At 48.2% G+C, this 20,232-nt stretch overlaps 1 annotated feature.

Moving 5' to 3' along the window:
- Positions 7,766-9,094: an enhancer, noted in NCBI's record as "VISTA enhancer mm636". NCBI's record gives its function as "enhancer in: limb[6/9] | branchial arch[3/9] | nose[4/9]" and the evidence as "EXISTENCE:transgenic organism evidence [ECO:0001131][PMID:17130149]".

Consider the following 20,232-nt stretch of genomic DNA (forward strand, 5'->3'; position numbering starts at 1 on the left):
CCCCATCCCCACCCCCACCCCCACCCCCACCTCCCACCCCCACCCCAGGCTTCCCACATAACCAGGAATGTAATGTTCACTCAGTATACCAAGATACTCGGCCTCAACATAGAAACTGGCACTTACGTGGTACCACGTGACCAGCGGGATTCTGAGATGTTCACATATCTCCGAGCTTGCAGCACCCCATCCATCAATCCGTCTTGCCCTTCCAATTAGGAGGACAAGAAGCACAGCCTGCCAAGTGGCATGTTGGGTAAACTACTTGGAGTCATTCGGAATGACTCACACCACGTGCAGGTCTGTGCTCATCAGGTGCTTGGGTGGGGGGAACCCCCCACCCCCATCCCAGATCCCAGGATGTCCATCCAGCCCCATCTCCCTTTCACAGATTCTGAGGTCAGCTCTCAGTGAGGACGGCTGTTCAGGGTGAACAAGGCCCTGGGTCCCAGATCGATGCAGAAGTAGAAATTCCTGGGTTATTTTTAAGTTCAAGGTCCTTCTGAGGCTGTAGCCAAGAAGAGGTTCTGTGGATCTGATAAGAAACTGCACTAATTAACGCTAATTTGCTGGTAAGGAGATGTTTCTAAAGGTTGGAAAAACTTGTTACTTCAAGTAGACCAAATAACCTCCCTTCCTCCATCCAATACTGTTTACATCATTAATTCTTACTTAATCCTTTCATCACAAAGCATTCAAAGGCAAACCTAAAACAGAGTGAAATTATCCTGAATTCTTAGTGAAAGAAGCCCTTTGTAATTACAATATGTGTATATTTAGATCTGTGCTTTCAGGCTCTTACTGGAGACTAGGAGAAAGTCATCAGAATTCAAATAATATTTTGTTTTCCAAATTCTAGAACCACCTGTCTTGTTCATTTGAATTTTTAATGCTAGTATGTTTAATCAGATAACTCTATTATAAGTAGAATCAAGCCCCAGACTATGAACTTTCCTTCATTATCACAGCTAACCTTCCCAACAACTGTAGAAATAGGAGAGCAAATTAGCCCCATTTACAGATGGAGAAAGTGAGGCTCGAAGAAGCCATACTGCGGGGAACTGGGGAGACTGTTCAGTAAACAAGTGCAAAGACTTGAGTTTGATCCCCAGAACCTGTAAGAGAGGTGGTGCACTCTTGTACTTCAAGGGCTGAGAATATGGGAGAAAGGAGGGTTCCTGGGGCTTGCTGCTCAGCCAGCCTAACCTACTTGGCTAGCCCTAGGTCTGTGAGAAAGCTTATCTCAGAAAAGGGTGAGCAGTACCTGAGAAATAGACCTAGACTCATTCATATATATGCACACACACCTCGTACACATGTGCTCAGGAACACACACATGCACACACACACCTCATCCATACACATACCTCACACACATATGACTAGGAACACACACATATACACACTTCATACACATGTGCACAGAAACACACACACAGGCACACAAACCTCATATATATGTGCATAGGAATATACACACATGCACACACACACATACATACCTCATATACATGTGCACAGGAACACACACACCTCATACACACGTGCACAGGAACACACATATGCACCCACATACCTCATATGCATGTGCACAGGAACACCACACACACACAACACGAGTCACCTGTTGCACAAAACTTGCAAACCTCAGCCTGAATCTAGCAAGATCTTTTTTGAGCAGACGCAGGCAGTGGTCAACAACTGGAGGCTTTCAAGGACCCATGGAAACACTTGAAACTCTTTTTTTAAGAAAGAAAGAAAGAAAGAAAGAAAGAAAGAAAGAAAGAAAGAAAGAAAGAAAGAAAGAAAGAAAGAAAGAAAGAAAGGAAGGAAGGAAGGAAGGAAGGAAGGAAGGAAGATAGACAGACAGACAGACAGACAGAAAGGGAAAGGAAAGGAAAGGAAAGGAAAGGAAAGGAAAGGAAAGGAAAGGAAAGGAAAGGAAAGGAAAGGGAAAGGAAAGGAAAGGAAAGGAAAGGAAAGGAAAGGAAAGGAAAGGAAAGGAAACTATTGGTTCCCAAATACAGAGAACTTTAATTCCCATTACAGATTTTAAGTTACCTATTTACAAAATAGCAGTGTCTGCTATGGCCGTTAGTCAACTCTCAGTTATAAGAGAAAAAAAAAGAAAGAAAGAAAGAAAGAAAGAAAGAAAGAAAGAAAGAAAGAAAGAAAGAAAGGAAGGAAGGAAGGAAGGAAGGAAGAAAGAAAGAAAGAAAGAAAGGAAGGAAGGAAGAAAGAAAGCAAGCTGGAATCACAAGGTTAGATTTTTTTTCCTAACTCTCGAACCAACCAAAAGTTATTACCTTCCCCCATTCCCCTTTCCCTTATGAAATTACATTTAATGTGGGGTGGGGTGGGCTTTAATGTTCTTGGGTGGGATCCCTAAAACTAAGACGCCTTGGAGACTCCTAATTTCCTACACTAGCCTAGTGGTTCTGAGCCTTGCTACACTATATTGCAAGATCCAAGGGAATAACTCAGAGTCTATGACATCACATAGGCCTTTTGTTCTTGATATTTTTATATTAATCTACTCATCAATCTCTCCTATATCTTCCCTTGTAGTATATACTCAGGTTGGAAGGCATAAAGCTGTTATTTCTTCCAAAAACAATCAGCAGTGCTCTAACACAAAGGATCTGGAGTAAGTCTGAGGCCCTAGGGAGATGGTGCTATTGGCTTATAGAGTATTTCAGGATGGCTATGACCGGGGGCAAGACCAACTGGGGACTGGACTCTGTCACGGGTTCAGCAAGAACTTGGCCCAGCTCAAACAGACCAGCTCACCCCTGGGGGCAGGACCAGGCTGTTCCATGGGAGTTGAATAGGTCATTGGCGCAGGAAGTTTGCCAAACCTCATGTCCATCTGTCTGCAGAGAAGTCACATGCAGTGTGCTGGTCACCACAACCCCTTGCTTCCTTGAGGGAGTGTCCAGGCCAGGAGTGTTGGGCTTTTTGCCCAGCTATCAGGAGGCTCCCTACCCCTCACCCTCACGAGGCCCTTTGTATCCATCAGAAGCCAAAGCAAATAAACAAAAGCAAAGTTTTGATCTAGAGAGAGTTCTAGACAATCCTGCTAAAGGGAAGCAGTGGAGAGCTTCAGGGTGGTGCTCACATTGACCCCTCCTAAGCACCACTCCAAACAATCAACAGCCCTGGGCTTCTTCCCGTGTTTGGGAGAAGATACCTTTGAGTAGCTGTCCTGAGACCTCAGGGCTATCATAACTCTAGTGGTTCTGAGAGGCACAGTTGTCCATTTGCAATAGGAAGGATTCAGAGACCCTGAGTGGCTGGCATAAAGGCACATGGTAAGGCCGTCAGTGAAGGCAAGATTGCCATCCTGAGAGTAGTTAGGCTTCTACAATTGCTCTGGTGTCCCCCTGGCCGTTCCTCCAAAAGAAAGTGACCTCAAATCTTCCACTTTGGAATACAAAACCCCAGAGGCTGTGGGCCCTGCTGGGAGAAGGTCCCCGATGATGAATAACTCAGGTTTTTGACTCCCGAGTAATGTTTGTGTCCCCAGGACCTGGTAACTTAGATGATATTTGTCACTCTCATGCTTTGACTAAGCCAGGAGCTGACTCCTGCTGGCTGAGTGGGTAGGTGTGGCCACCCTCCCACACAACCCTCCCATGCACCCCTCCCACACAGAGCCACTGCAGCTTCTCCTGAGCTAGTTACCTCACACCCACCCACCAGCCACCCACCAAGGCAGGGCAGCTTACGTTTGGGCTGTCAGTGGCTTCTCACTTTCTGTCAGTTCGGGGTTCCTCCCGTGGGGCACCCGGAACATTCTCTCAGAATGGAACTGCTCCACCCACTTCATGCTTCCCAGTATAGGCAAAACTCATAAGACACCCCCAAAACGCACTCAGCAAGTTCAGGATATGTTACGAGTCTGCAACATCTTAAGGACATTCAGAAGACTAGGGGGCCTCCTAAACCCGTACTGTGTCTAGCAAAATAAGCTCTCAGCTTAGTCTCTAGCACCTAGCCATCCTGTCCCATCAGTCAAGGGCCCTGGAGTTACCTGAAACAAACAGACTGTGCCTTCAAGGAGCTCTGGGGCTGGGGAGGAAGACTTTTAAGGACACAGGTGGACCGGGGCTGGAGATGTAGCTTTGTTGGTACAGTGCTTGCTTAGCTTGCCTTGAGCCCTGGGTTCAATCTCCAGCATCACATAAAGTAAGCATCACTGTAATCCTGATACCTCGCGGGTAGAGTTAGGAGGGCCACAAGCTCCAAATCATCCTTGGTTACACAGCGAGTTTAAGGCCAGCCTGGACTATCTGAGATTCTGTCCCAATCCCCACTCCCCAAAAATTCAGGGCCTGCAGAGATGGACCAGTGGTTAAAAGCACTTGCTGAGAAAAACATAAGAACCCACATAAAACCCGGGTGTCGTCATGTGCACAGGTAACCCCATTGCTGTGGGGAGTGGAGACAAAAGATCACTGGGACTGCTGGCTGCTGGCTGCTGGCTGCTGGCTGCCGGCTGCCAGCCTAACTCCTAGGTCAGTGAGGACTCTGTCTCAAGGCAGAATTGATAGTACAAGATATTGGACCTGTTCCTCTAGCCTCTGCACGTGTGCACAGATATGCACATCTGCATACGCACATGCACACAGTTTCAAGTTTAAAAATTCAAACAAAGTGATGGGGGCATTGTATACCATACAACTCGAAGCCAGAAGAGGGGGCTTCACAGATATAGATAAGGCAGCCTGGAGTGACAGCAGATTAACTCACTCTCCCACCCATGAAAAGTCCACTGGCAGACTAATCCAGGAGTTGGGAGGGAGCTATTGCTTGCATTAGAGTCTAGAACCTAAAGCTCACCCCCGCTAGCTCCATTTGATGCGGCCTGACTAGACAGAAACTCACACAAGTTTGTCCAGGGGTATTCTCCCTGAGAAATCACAAGGGTCTTCAGGCCCTGTCCCTTGGGCTGGTAGCAGATTCTCTAGAACCAGGAGGCTAGCATGCGAGGGCCTCAGTCAATGGAGTTTGTGTCACTGGAGGCAATCAATATGCAAGCCTGAAAGACAGGCTCAGGAGTGTACCGTGGGCAGGCAGGGGTGTGGAGGGTGAGATTTCCTTTTGGCTGGGTCATCTTTCCCATGATCATGTTAAGTCTCAACTATTTCCAGTAAATGTGTCTGTACACAGGACAGTGGGTCACCTTCTGGTCCCAGCTGCTGCCAGGAACAGTGGTCAACAGCGAGATGTCTGATTGCCAGCCTGATCCCGTGACTCATTCATCAGGGACTCCAGAATGAGTTGGCTGAGCTTAGGCAGGCTTCTTCCAATAAGAGGGCAGACACCCTCAGGTCACTCAACTCCAAGGTGGCTCCACAGGACGAAGGCTCTAAGGTAGTGGGCACACAGCCTAGCATGTAGAGGCTTATGACATACAAGGTATCGGATGCCTTTCCTCTTGGCTGATCAGAGTGCTAGGCTCTAGGCTACAGATTCGGTAACATTATTTCAGCTCTCCAGGAGCATGTTAGATGATTTTCCCTCCATCTACAAATGAAGAAACTGAAGGTCAGTAACTCTTGCTGAGCCACCCCATCCAAGTGGCTGCACAGAGTACTACAGCTGCTTCATCTGACCCCAATGTTGTCTCTCCTCCAGAGCCACCTTCTTCTAGTTATTCTAAGGGCAGATGGGCAGGACTGACTGAGAAATAGGGTACGGAGAGTTAGAGAGAAACAGGGTGCCAAGAGCTAGCACGAGGCTTGAAATGCAGGCGGTTGGTCACAGCTTCTCCAACCTGCCTTCACCTGATGGGCTCAGACCAACAGAGGTCCCGCCAAGAAGTGGGCAACCAGTTGAAGCCTGTGCCTCCACATTCTGTTTCCCATCTTCTGCCAGCTCTGAAGTGCCAGGCAGCCACCTCCCTACCACCCAGAGAGGACAGAGAACACCAGTGCCTGGCACAAAAGCCCGCCTCTGGGGCCTGGTCCCTGGCTCATTGCACTCAGCTGTCGGATTAAAGGGGCTCAGACTAAGGTCGTCCTGCTTGGAAACTGGCAGGGCTACCCTACACCAAGGCAGGAGGCCCTTCCTTCCTCTGGGCTCTCCAGGAGGCCATCAGACATCCTGAAGGAGCCATGGTCAGAGAACACAGGTTAGGTTAGCATCCACTTTTCTTTCTAACCATTACAGAAGGCAGGAGTCCTCAGAGGCCCCAGGTGATCTTTCTCTGGGAGAAGGAAGTTCAGAATAGTTGGGAGTTCCTGGATGGAGGACACTGGCCTAACGCTTAAAGGTATGGTCCTGTTCCACGGAAGACTTCCTGCTCATGGTTTGTTTAGGGTAGATCACTTCAAAAAGGCCTACAACCACGTCATGAAGAAAATCGCAAACTATGATCCAGGGGGAAAAACCAGGTCAAGCTTCGTGGAACTAGGCCACCAGCAAGGAGTCTCTGGCGCCCAGTGTTTACAAAGCCGGGCACTCATGGTACATGGAAAACATCAGCCATCCAGGGAGGTTAGGTTAGGTTAGCCCTTTTCTTTTTCTTCTTCTTCTTCTTCTTCTTCTTCTTCTTCTTCTTCTTCTTCTTCTTCTTTTTTTTTTTTAGATGGGCTAAGGTGATGGTTGCAGATACCGCAGGTACACAGCAAGGACGTGTATCCAGATCCACCGATCCAAAGCTGGTACATCAATTCCACCCAAACCATCGGTAAATAATTCCGAGGGTGCTTCTCCACCGCCGACAGACACCCTCTTCCAAAGCCGGATTTGGAAGCATAGTGTGTTAGTTCATTTTCTCCTCGCTGTGACAGAAGACACTAAAGAAAGGAAGGGCTTGGTTTGGCTCTCAGTGTAAGAAGGGACACAGCCCATCATGTCACTGTGGCAGAGGTGTGACAAAGGCTGATCACACTGTGTCCGTGGACAGAAAGATGCTGTGAGCTTGAGTTCTCTGCTGCCCACCCCACTCCTTTCTATTCAGAATGGCACCCCAGCTTCCCGGACGGTACCACCCACCTTCATGTCTTCCTTCCCCAATTAAACCTCTCTGAAAAAAGCCTCACAAAAACCCAGAGGTCTGTCTCCTGGGCAACTCCAAATCCAATCATGTTCAAGATAAAGATTAATCACACGTATCCGTAGCCATAGACTTATACTTATTGGAGGCCACTCACTGTGAGGGTTCCAGGCTTGCAAGCCAGCTCAGATCCAGTCTGGGTTCGTGTGATCCTGCGTCGGTGACTGAAAAGGGGGAATTATATAGGTAAAGGGTTGAGGCTGGGTGCTCAGATACCCTAAAAGTTCCATTCATCAAAGCTCTCATTCCTATCATTAATATCAACGTAGACCTGACTCTGAAAGACCCAGGTCCTACGATCAGGCCTGCCTGCACTGCCTCCTCTTACCCTCAGCCTAGGAGCAGGTTTTCTGACGGGCAAGTGGCTCAAGGCAGGCAGGGGAGGATGGGCTGGAAGTATAAGCATCAATCACATGTGCACACGACGACGTGTTCACCTTCCACCTCTTCCTCCAGCTAAGAATGACACAAATTCCTCTACCAGGGCTAGGAAAGGCAGGTGTGTTTTAATCACACAGACTACCACCTACAGCTTCATCTGTCTGTTAGGTATAGCCCACCTCAATATCTGTCAAGAAGCCAGGAGCTAGGGGACATGGGAGCACCATAGGATGGGGGGTTTGGGTGGGGGGGGGGGAGAGCCACAGGTAGTACTGAAGCAGCCAGAGCGAAGACACAACCACAGAAACACCTGTCCGTGGAAAAACTACTTTGGCTTGCAGGTGAACCAGTCCTCAACCTGACGTCTGCCAAGAGAGAATCGGACACTGATGCCCCCATAAAAAGTCCTCAGAGACTGGAATCTCCTTTACCCTTGCTGGGGCCATGCCTGGACCATCTCGGATACTGGAGGAACATTTTAAGTGACAAGGGCACCTTAACCTCACTCCGTCCTCACCGGCCTTCTCAAGAATGCATAATCTTTCCATCATAGTATAGACTTTCTCTAAGTCACAGGTTCCAATATTCATCCCATGCCATCTCTAAGAAAGAAACACTGTGCCCATGTGGATATCCCAAGTCCCTTCTGGTGTAGAGTCACCGCTTCTGCCCCAACTTGGACTCTTCACAGCCCGGTGGTCTCAGAACACCCCGCCAGACAGCCCCCAGCCAGAACCCTGGGTATTGGGCACGCACCTAGCTCAGATGGAGCTGGGCTCCAGCTCCACGGCTCACCTCCTCAACTTTGCCTCCACCCTTCCCTGTGCCCCCACAGCATGGCAAATAATAGCCCATTTTTTATATGGAAAACACTAAACTAGGACTGCACCTTTTAAAAGATATTTCCACTTCGCAGCTTGAAATCATATTTTACCCCTCTCCCATTCCCCACAATCACCTCATGGCACACCCAACACACACACACACACACACACACACACACACACACACACACACACACCATGCACATTTCGCTACCAGACTTCTCTAAGCCACTCTAATTGAAAAGGCATGATTTAGGCTAATTGACAGCAGATGGAATCGGCTGCAACATTTGGAGAAGCTTTGGCTGATGATGATTTACAACAATGAAGCGAAACTCCCCCTCTCCCCCTCCCCCTTTATATTTTTCTTCAAGCTCCGTGGCCAGAACAACTCGGCAGAAATGAGAGGAGGGGGGAAAAAAGTAATTAGTGTTTAATTTTTTAACAATTTTTAACTCCCTTTTTAATTGCTTTACATAAACCTGTCCTAGAATTTTACAGCCTTCAAATCTCTGTCTAAGTCTGGTCCCTTTCTGGTTTTAATTACACGGAGGCTTGTCTGGCACATTAAATTAGAAGGAAAAAAAATGCACACACAATTTCAGAAATATGTTGCTGCTGGACTCCCAACTGAACATCTAATATTTCAGTGTGAGAAGGGGAAGCGTGGCCTGGGAGAGCCAGGGAAGGAACAGATGGGGACCAAGGGACTCTGCAACACTGGTACGCCAACCGAAACCTGTCTGCTGGAATCCCTGGGAAGGAATGAGCTGTCTGGGGCAGCACCTGATGGCTTCTGGTGGCCCTGTGAACTCAGTGGAACTCACTTCCCCAAGACTGTGTGAATTCTTTCAGGCCTTGGGCAGATTTTAGGCTCTCTCTCTCTCTCTCTCTCTCTCTCTCTCTCTCTCTGTGTGTGTGTGTGTGTGTGTGTGTGTGTGTGTGTACACGTAGAGGTGCTCACGTGTGTACAGGAAGCTGTACATATGCTCGTTGCATGCATGTGGAAGTCAACCTTAGCTGACATTCATTCCTCAGGCACTACCCACCTACAGGGTTTTTTATTTTGATTTTTTTTGGGGGGAGGGGGGTTGTTGTTGGGGTTTTTGTTTGTTTTTTTGTTTTGGTTTTGGTTTTTTTTTTTTTTGTTTTGTTTTGGTTTTGAGGCAGCAGTCTCTCATTGAAACAAGTAGGCTAGGCTACCTCACCAGGAGCCCACAGGGATCTTCGTGTCTCCACCTTCCCAATGCTGGGATCACAAGTGTGTGCCACCTTGCCTGGACAAGCTCCCCACACCTTCCTATTTCTGGTGAGGGTTCCTGCGTTGGCCCTTGGGCCCTCTGATGAAGCTATCTCCCCTAGACATAGGCAAACTGCTTGAGTCTCTGCTTGCTTCTCAGCAGTCCATTGAAGGACAGCAGCCAGAGAGATAGAACGTGCATAGACCAGGAAGATGGGTTTCCTGAGTGCAGGTCTCCCGGGACGAGAGTCTCCAGGAAGCAGATCCAAGGCTGTCTGCACTCAGGTTTGCATTGTCTTCCCAGTGAGAGGCCATGTAAAGTCCAGAGCCTGCACCTCACAATGGAGCATTCTGTTACCCAGTATGGTGGCTGCCAAGGTAATGCAGCTATTAAAATTTTTACAAACGTCAAATACCATTGAAAGTTCCCTTTTTGGTTGCCCTAACCACATTTCAACTCACTCGTAAGGCTGGCAAAGTGAGCCCTCATGGGGGAAGGGCTCTGTAACACACTGGGTAGCACAGACTGGGGCATTTCCATCTCCCAGGCAAGCTCCTTCAGAAGAGGACAGGGCTACTCCTAACTGCTCCACTGCTCCGTGGTTAGTGGAGAGGCTGCTGGCATCGGAGCCAGTTAGAAAAGCAAGCACAAGCAAACCGGAACTTGCAGGGGGTTGGGGGGGGGGGCGGGGAATGAGTAAGTGAGGATTCCAGGGTGCTTGCAAGGCTGTGGCCTGCTGGCTGCTCAAGGGGCACATCTGAGTCTCCTGAAGTGGCCTGCGAGAGGGTGTGAACTCTGGGGTTATGTGGGACTCTGGACACTTTCTTTTTTCCTTCCCTTCCTTCCTATGCATGCGCATGTGCTTGTGTGTGTGTGCACGCGCACGTGTGCACATGCGTGTGCCTTCTATCTATCCATCCATCCACGTGCTTCTTGATGCCTGTGTGAGTGGTACCATTGGGCATGCCTCATGATGAACACGTGGAGGTCAGAGAGGCAGGGTCTCTTGTTCACTGGCTCAGGAGTTTCCTGTCTCTACCTCACCATAGTAGCCCAGGGATTACCAATGCTCTCCCTACATCGATTCCCACAGTTGTGAGGCAAGAGCTTTATCCACCAAGCTATATTTTTGTTTAAGTGATAGCTCTGGACCTCCACAGTTACATTTATTTCTTTAAACTTCTTAGGACCCTGATTTTATTAATAAATAGCACTGTCAAATACTGTCTTGCCAGAAAGACTTCCTTGGAGCTGCGTTTAGTGTAGGGAGTCCTGTCTGTCTCAGGAATGCTGGGAGGAGGGCGAGCTACAGTGGGGGGGGGGGGCAGGGAGGGGGGGGACAACCCTGAGGCATTGAGTAGCGTGACTGCCTGGGGCCAGAGCAGGCAGTGGTGCGTGGATTCCCTTCAAGATGAGAGAGAAGATGCGGTTGGGAGCCACATGCCATCAACTGACCTCAGAGCATGAACCTCACAGAGCCTAACCCTTCAGGCCCCTCAGGCCTCTGCTTGTCTTCATTAGCACTGAGGCCACACACCCCATGGGCAAGACCCTGCTCCAGCCTGCCCAGGGTTTCTCCAGGACTCGTGCTGGGGGGCAGAGCCCTGCCTGGCGCCTCTGGGCAAGCAGCTTTGGGGATGGAGCCAGGCCAACACTGGCTCCCCACACTCGGTCATTACCTATTGAGAACCCAGGAGTCATTACAATTAAAACACATTGCAAGGGGTTTAGGGTGGGGGTGGGGGTGGGGTGCTTGGGGAGGTCCCTTTAGGAAGGAACACTGGGATTAAAAGAAATTAGAGCAGTTGTCATGGCAACACAACCAGGCTGGGCCTACCCAGTGATTATTTCAATGGGAACAGGATGGAGGGCAAAGTGGGGCTGCAGAGGGGGTGCTGAGCTGCACAGGCAACAGGCAAAGGCCTTGCTTTCCCTCTCAGAAAGGGACCCAGTGGCCTGGGAGAATTGTCCCCAAAGCTAACCACAACTGCTTTCTTATTCTCAGTAACTCTTGCTTATCGCTCATGACATGAAGCTCGAGGGAGACAGGCCTCTGTCCTCAGGGAAGTCTCCACTCCAGATCTCTGTTTAGAAAGTGAGAAACTCCCCCAAAGGTCCCCTTCTCTCACTGTTCTCTGGGGATGGAATGGCCTGGCCTGGTTTCCTATCTCTTTAGCTTTGGCAGGCCCCAGGTAAAAACCTATCCGTCCTTTTGTCTAAGTGGCATCCAAGAAACCTGAACTGGAAGGCTCAGGGGAGCAGTAGGGGGGTTGGGGGGGACAATCCTGGAAGGGGACAGATTTTGGAAGCAGGCCCATGATAATGAGCAAGAAGGATTCAGTGTCTGGGATACCTCCAGGTATCAGCACAGGATTAGGGTCCCTACAGCATGAGAATCCTCCTTTGGCAGGGCTAAAAGGACTGCACAAGAGAAAATAGCAATTAGTTCTCTTAGTCTTTCTGTTTGTCTGCTCCTGGCTAGGCTCAATGGCCCCAAGCAAGTCTGGCAGATGGGCCAGGAGAACCTGTTTGGAACCTTCTGAGGAGAAGAGGGTACACTGGGGGTAGGAGGAGCCAGCTGGAGGGACAGTCTAGTCTGCAGCCTGGAGGGGACACGCTGAGGTTGGTTGCACCCACAGCAGTTCCTCCGGCTAGACCTTTGTGTGGCCGAGGGTGGCAAGGAGGCTAGAACTCTAGAGACTGTGAAGGGACTCAGGGATGCCAGGTGGCTGGAGACAAGTCCTGGTCCTGCTTAGAAGCCAAAGCTGGAGACCCAGCCAGGATGAACCATCTAGAAAGTCCACCTCTCCCAGGCCTCTGTTTTGCCCTCTGAAGATGATTGTTTCCAACCTTGGGTAAGCACTGTCAGTCATTTGGGCTATCAACAGGGCTGTAGTTTGCATCTGCAAGGTCCACTGTGTCCTTGTGGAAAACACATGAGCATCACTTTTAGCCCAAGATCGACCAAGTGCATCACCTCCAACAGTGCTCTGGACATCTCCATTCCTGTAGCTGCAAAAACACTGCCTCATTTACAGTTTCATCCTGGGGTCGGGAGGTGACAGATGCCAGGCCTGGCTCCAGGGTAATTGGCTTTCCCAATTTGTTTAGGTCTGAGAAAGACAAGGTTTATTTTAAAATGAAGACAGTCCTGGGTAAATCAGAATGGCCTGGTCACTTTACTAGGGAGACCAGATATCATTTTATGTAAAGACTTCATGCCTCTGTATGAGATATATATATATATATATATATATATATATATATATATATATATATATGCTAAAAATTTATATAATGTATATGTGTGTGCACATATATCCATGAGAATGCGTGTGTGTACACACCATACACATTATTTTTTACAGTATTTTTAAATTTTACTTTACATCCTGAATGCATCTACCCCTCCCTCCTCTCCTCCCAGTCCCTCCCCTCTCATCTCTCCTCCCCCCATCCTCCCTTCCTCCCTTTCTCCTTAGAGAAGGGAAGGCCTTCCATGGCTATCAACCTACTTTGGCATATCAAATTGCAGTAGGACTAGGGACATCTTCTCCCATTGTGGCTAGGCAAGGCAGCCTAGTTGGTGGAAAGGGATCCAAAGGCACCCATCACAGTCAAATGTAACCCTTGTCCCATCTATTAGGAGTTCCGCATGAAGACTGAGTTGAACAACTGTTACATATGCATATATACACAGTGTTTTTTAATGAAAGCATGGAGATCCATTTATTCCTGGAGAAAACCCAGGCAGTGGTTCTCACCCCTTCTAATGCTGGGCCCCTTTAATGTGTTCTGGTGACCCCAACCAGAACATTATTTTGGTTGCTACTTCATAACTGTAATCTTGCTACTGTTATGAATCATAATGTAAATACCTGATATGCACAATAGCTGGTATGTGAGCCCCTACTGGGGGTCATGACTCCTAGGTTGAGAACCACTAATCTAGGGCTTAAAAGAGATGCCTTTCCAATACAGCGTGGCTGGGCTTCGCTAGGCTGCAAGTTCCAGTGTGCACTGCAGGGACTCCTCAGGAGCTATTTGTTTGCAGAAACATCGCCACACTGTCCATCTCGAGGTAAGGACAGAGGACTCCAACCTGATGGGAGCTCTGACTCTGTGAAACATCTCTCTTCCTTCCTCAGAGTGTTTTTGGCCCTCCTGCTTGCTCTCTGCTCCTGGAGCCTTGGCCTGCATTGGCTCCGTCAGCACCTAAAATCCTGCACACACAAATCTAAAAGACCTCCGTCGTGGGGCCTGGTGGTATCAGCCTGTGATGCTGGCCAGAAGACTGTGGCAGGAAATCAGTTCAAAGCATTGCTGGCCTACAGAGTGAGTTCAGGCTCTGTCTGGATGATGTTGTGAGATTCCCATGTCAACATTACAAGTAAGAAGGGGAGCTGGGGAAATGGCCAGGTGGGTAGACATTTCTCAAGCGATGTCAGCATTCACGGCATCTTTGAGAACTTTTACAGCCTCACTCTTGGAACAATGGATGAGAAGAGACAGGAGAGGCCAACAAAGTGTTGCCAGTCTCTCCACCCAGCTTGAGACTCCTGAGGTATGAGCAGAGTAAGGCAGGAAGCTTGGCCTTGGATTGAGCTATCTATCAGAGCCAATAAAGTCTGCAAGACTGACCACATTGTGGCCCTGGATATGGGGTTAGCCACAGTATAGCACAACACCCCACTCCACCCCCAAGCCAGGCTCCATGACCAGCAGATGACAGCAAGCTACTCTGTCGATCCTGAGGCTACCTCCCTGACACACATGTAGTAGGTAAAACCTGAGCCATGAGCCCAAACCAAATCCATCCCATTCCCAGAATGCTTCACTCTTTCCAACTCTCAATTGTGAAAAGAAAGGGCCCAACTAGAAACATCCTGCTCTTTACAAGTAGAGGACAGTGCATCAAGGCGCAGGGAGTTGTGGGGCATTGAAAGGTGTTACAAGGAAAGGCTCTAGCTTCCCCCCTTGCAGGGATCAAAGCACTCATTGAACATGAAGAGGGCAGGGTGGTCTGATTGGGATGGCTTCTGTGTCCCAGTCCTCTTGCATCTAAGACTTTGCGTTCAAGGTGAAAAGAGGGGCTGCCCCAGAGTTCAGCACTACCTGGTATGGTAAGAAGGTTGCAGACCCAGGACAGCACGCAGCGGGCTAGGCAGCGATGCCCAGGTTTATTATACACTGCGTTAGTTAGCGACAGATGTCCTGAATGTTTAAAACAACCCAATACTGCTTTCAAGAGAAACCTGAGCCAAAGGATTTCTGACCCCTGGTCCTTCCCCTCCCCTCCGGTTACTTCTCCTCCCATTTCATATTCCCTCGCCCCTCTCCCTCTTCCTACTACCCCTATGCTATTTTTTTCTCTACCCTTCCCAAGGCTTCTTTCTTTATTGTTTCATCTCTTGTGTGTATTTATATGATGGGTGCATACATGTATGTGTACGATGTACATACATGTTTGTATATGATGTGTGTACATGGACATGTGTAGGGGGTGCATGCCATAGCACACATTTTTGAGGTCAGAGGACAACCTCAGGCATTTGTCCTCCCCTCCCACCATGTTTGAGAAACATACTCCATAGACCACTGGCTCACAGACTTACCGCCATTCTCCCCTACCTCCAACCTTCTCTGGGAAGAGTTGGAATTACAGATGCTGGGACTACACTACCACATCTGGCTTTACATGGGGAATCAGGTCCTCGCACGAGTACAGCAAGTGCTTTACCCACAGAACTCTCTCGAGCGCCCAAGATGGCATGGCCGTGCCTTCCTGCCCCATGCAGGCAGCAAGCATTGAATCAATGTTTGAGTCTCTTTACCATTGTGTATATGCAGAGTCTCCACGACTCACAAGACAAACTCGAGAACTCCAGGTGGGGCCCGCTGGCCTCTCCTGACCTTCACTCTTCCTTTCTACACATTTTCAGGGGGAGGGGCATGGGAGCTGAAGGCTTTCTCTTTTACTTTATTATATCAATTAACAAAGAACTCAAATAAAAGAGAAAAAAAACTAGCAAAAGAGGAGGACAGAGAAGGGGAGGAAGAGGAGAAGGAACAGGAGGAGGGCAGGGAGCAGGAGTCGAGACAAGAAGAAATGTAGTATGCATGTATACACATCTAATGTGAGTTAGCATATCCCCAAGCCCCCTGGACAGAAGGAAAACAGGAAATCCAGAATCATTACCAAATGCACTTCCCTGCCTGCCCTTCCCTGGGCCCCTGCGGGTGGGTCAAGGATGCTCAAGCTAAGCTCCTGGCCTGGAAGCCACAGGAAGGCGGGGCTTTGATGAGTTGATTGGCATTTCCTTTCCCTCCTCCCTCCTGACCTCTGCAAGAGCTTCTTGGTGGATGGTTGAAGGGATGGGTGGAAGCCTCCTGCTGCTGACACACCCCCTGAGTAGCAGGGGCTAGAGGTTTTCCACGCAGGCCTCCCACAGTGTTGGAGCGGAAGGTGGCCTGCAGCTGGCCTCCCTCACCCCACTCCACAGGGAGCAGTGTGATGGCCCCAGGGCTTTGGGATCAAGACCTTCTGCTCTTAAGAAAACAGATCAGAAAAATCTGGCATCAAAATGAAATCTAGGCAGAGGAAATAAGTAACCCTGGAGTGAACGCAGGCCATGGATTGAGTTACAACATTCGAGTGGAGATTGGATCGTGAGTTCAAGTTCACCTTCTATGGGCTATGCGTTCCTTTTGCTCTGGGTTTGGCTGGGAATTATAAACTTGTCCTGTGCTTCAAACATCTGTCACAGACGGTGGCTGGCCCAAGAGCCTGTAGTAAAGGTCACAGGCACTGTGGGTCATACCCTATGTGTTGTATCAATTTCCTCTGTCATTGGAGAGAGACAGTAAGCCATCAGCAATGCATGGATAACTAACATGGCTAGCCAATCAAATGCCTTAAAACAGACATCTGGCCACATGACACATTTGTCCCATGCACTGTAATTTGCCAATCCCTGACATAGGTTGTTGTCTTAGGGTTTCTGTTGCTGAGAAGAGATACCATGATCAAGGCAACTCTTCTAAGGGACAACATTTAATTGAGGCTGGCTTACAGGTTTAGAGTTTCAGTTCCTTATTATCATGGCAGGAAGCATAGCAAAGCCCAGACAGACACGGATGGTGCTGGAGAAGAAGCCAAGAGGTCTACATCTTGATCCAACGGCAGTCAGGAGAAAATTCCCTTCCAGGCAGCCAGGAGGAGAGTCTCAAAGACCCCCAACCCCCAAGTGACACACTTCCTCCTACAAGGCCATACTTACTCCAACAAGGCCACACCTTCTAATAGTGCCATTCCCTGGGCCAAGAATATTCAAATCACCACAGTCGTGAAGACAAGAGAATGATAGGTTCAAGAATAGGGGCTTTGAGAGCTGGAAAAATGGCTCAGCCATGCAAGCATGAAGACCTGAGTTCAAATGCAAACATCCCAGCAATGGAGAAGCGGGAACTGAGGCTCACTGGCTGGGGAGCCTAGTGTATTTGGTGAGTTCTGGGCCAGATTGCTTTGATGAGAGACCCTGCCTCAAAATAACAAGCTGGGGAGATGACTTGATGGTTAAAGCACTTGTCATCCAAGCACAAAGACTCAGTTAAGTCCCCAGAAAGTTACATAAAAGCCAAGTGGGGTGATTGCCTATAAATCTAGCCTTGGAAGGGCTAGACAGAATCTCCAGGGTGGACTGGCTAGGAAGACTAGCGGTTATGTGTGAGCTCTGGGTTTGAGAGACCCTGCCCCACTGAACAAGGTAGAATAGCAATAGGGAATGACTCCTAACATCAACCTCAGTCCTTCACAGGTGCATGTGTATGCGAGTGCGCGCGCGTGCACACACACACACACACACACACACACACACACACACACACACACAAACATTCAGACACAAGTATACCACAAACATACAAAGAAAGAAAAGTAGAAAGTAAAAAAGAAAGAAGAGAAGAAGAAATAGAAATTGGGTAGCACCAAGAAACTATCTGCTATTGACCTCTGACCTCCATACACATGCATCCACACATGAATATATACACACATATGATTTTTCACATGTACCCATGGGCACTCACATAGCTGAACATGCATACACACATGAACAAGCATGTGTACACACACGAGCATATACACACACATTCACATACACATGAATATTCACATGCATGTGAACATGCACATGTGCATAAACCCACACATTAACATGTACACAAACAAAAACATGCACATATATGAACATATATATATGTATACATACACACATGAACATACACACAAACATGCATACACACAGGAACATGCACATACAATGCATGAACATGCACACACACACAAAAATATCCACACATGACTATATACACATATGAGCACACACAAACATGCATGTGCATGCATGAACATGGACATACATGCTTGACCATGCACATACATGACTTCACATGCACACACAGGAATCATGTATATATGCAGAACAGAAAGTAGAAGTGAAGCAGTCCTAGTTCAGATCTGCCCGACACTCACTGCATCATCATGAATGAGCTGCCAATCAAGCTCAGCACCTTCACGTGTAAAGCAGTAAAAATACCTGCCTCACCAGGCTGCACTGCCGACAGGGTCATCTAAGGAAGGGAAAGTGCACCACACTCAATAAAATGCTGGCTGCTGATAGTCTCATTAGGAATGAAATTAGGTAGAATGGAGAGGAGGTACCAGGGAGCCTTTCACTGATGCTGAAAATACCAAAGTGACTGGGGACATCTGTGAGCACCAGTGCGAGGAGGGGATAGAGTATCCTTTGCAAATTTTTATGTCCTACAATTTAATAGCTCCAGGGAGAGACTGGGAAGATGGCTCAGTTGGTAGGATCTTTCCCTGAGGACATGATGGTCTGACCTCTATCCCCAGGACCCATGTTTAACTCCCCTGTCATGGTGGCTTGTGCTTGTAATTCAGTGCTAGAGAAGCAGGCATAATAGGTGGATCCCTGGGCTCACTGGCTGGCCAGCCAACCTTACCTGGTAAGCTCTGGGCAAGTGTGAGACCCTGTGTCAAAACAAACAAACAAACAAACAAACAAGACAGAGCCTGAGATTGTCTTCTGGCACACAGGCACATGCCACATACTTCATTCATTATATAAAAGCAGTCCTTACACATGGTAGCTTTCATCCTCCAATCTGCTCGATTTATCGTCCATCTAGTTCATTTTGTTCAAGCTGTGTCCAGGGCAACTGTGGACATCAGAATACTCTGTCCATCCCTAAACACTCCAGTACATATGCACAATGATGTGTCTGCATGCGTGTTTGCATGCCCACATGTTTCTGCACGCACGTGGAGGTCAGAGGACCACCTGAGGTGTCATTACTCAGGTGCCATCTATCTTGGTCTTATTCAACAAAATATTCATTTATTTCAATAATTGCATGTGATTGTACCATGTCTGAGCAGTGCCCACAGAGGCCAAAAGAAGGTGTTGGAAGCCCTAAAAATGGAGTTATAGACAGTTTCGAGTTGCCATGTGGACGCTGAGACCCCAGGTCCTCTGCCAGGGCAGCCAGTGCTCTTAACCACTGAGGCATTCTCCAGCCCTCTTTTTTGGTTTTTTGAAAGGGAGTCTCTCATTGGCCTAGAACTCACCAAACAGATTTGGGCAGGCTGCTATAGGCCTAGAACTCACCCAACAGAAGATCTGGGTAGGCTGCTCAGACCGTTCCAAGGCTCCTCCTATCTCTGTTTTCCAAGCACTAGAATTACAAACATGTGCCACCGTCTCTGGCTTTCTTTTCAGTTTTAATGTGAGCTCTAGAGATTGAACTTGGGTCCGTATGCTTGCAAGACAAGCACTTAGATCCACTGATATTATCCAGCTCTACACGTCATTAATTTTAATTTTTATTTTTTATTTTAACTAATTCTCTTTTTGGCTGATTCCTGTGCTGGGAACCCAGCCTCCTACCTTGGACTCTCAAGAGTTATTAAGCTTGTGACAATCTGTTTCAAGGGGACAGTATTATTTAAGCCTGAGCAGAAAGACATTCCTCTACCTCTAGTCTTTTCAAAGGGTGGGGTGGGCGGGAGATATTTTATCTTAGTACTATAGCTGTCAGTAACAGGAGACGGTTTCTGCTGTTTGACCTGATTCCCACTGCTCCGTTCAGCCAGTCTCTTTAAAGTCACTCATCGCTGTGCCCGGTGTACCCTTCAGTATTTATTTAGCAATGTCACTAACTGTCTGATCATATATCCCAAACCTTCCCGTGTTTTCTCTCTCTCTTTAAAAAAAAAATTCTAGTCTCTCATAGTCAGTCAGTATTCTGTCCATGAATATCATGGACGAGTTTTCCACTGTGATTCTGAAAGACGATAGGCTACATGACCATGGCTTCAGGGTGTGGCATACCTTGAATGATTTTTATCAGAGATACCTTTATCTCTGATTTTTTTTTCATCTATCTGGAGATCCTCAGTGCTTATGTGGCTTATGTCAAACTCCAGATGGGAACTCAGGACTGAGAAGATTCTTTTCCTGGCCATTTCTACCCAGAGAGGAAGCTGGCTGCTAGACACCAGAAAGGGCCATTCATTCTACACACACGCGCGTGCGCACACACACACACACACACACACACACACACACACACACACCACATTAGTTCAAGTTCTTATTCCCTGATTATACTGGCTCTGGTGTGTGTGTGTGTGTGTGTG

This window comes from Mus musculus, chromosome 11 (assembly GCF_000001635.26).
Source record: "Mus musculus strain C57BL/6J chromosome 11, GRCm38.p6 C57BL/6J".
NCBI classification, from domain to species: domain Eukaryota; kingdom Metazoa; phylum Chordata; class Mammalia; order Rodentia; family Muridae; genus Mus; species Mus musculus.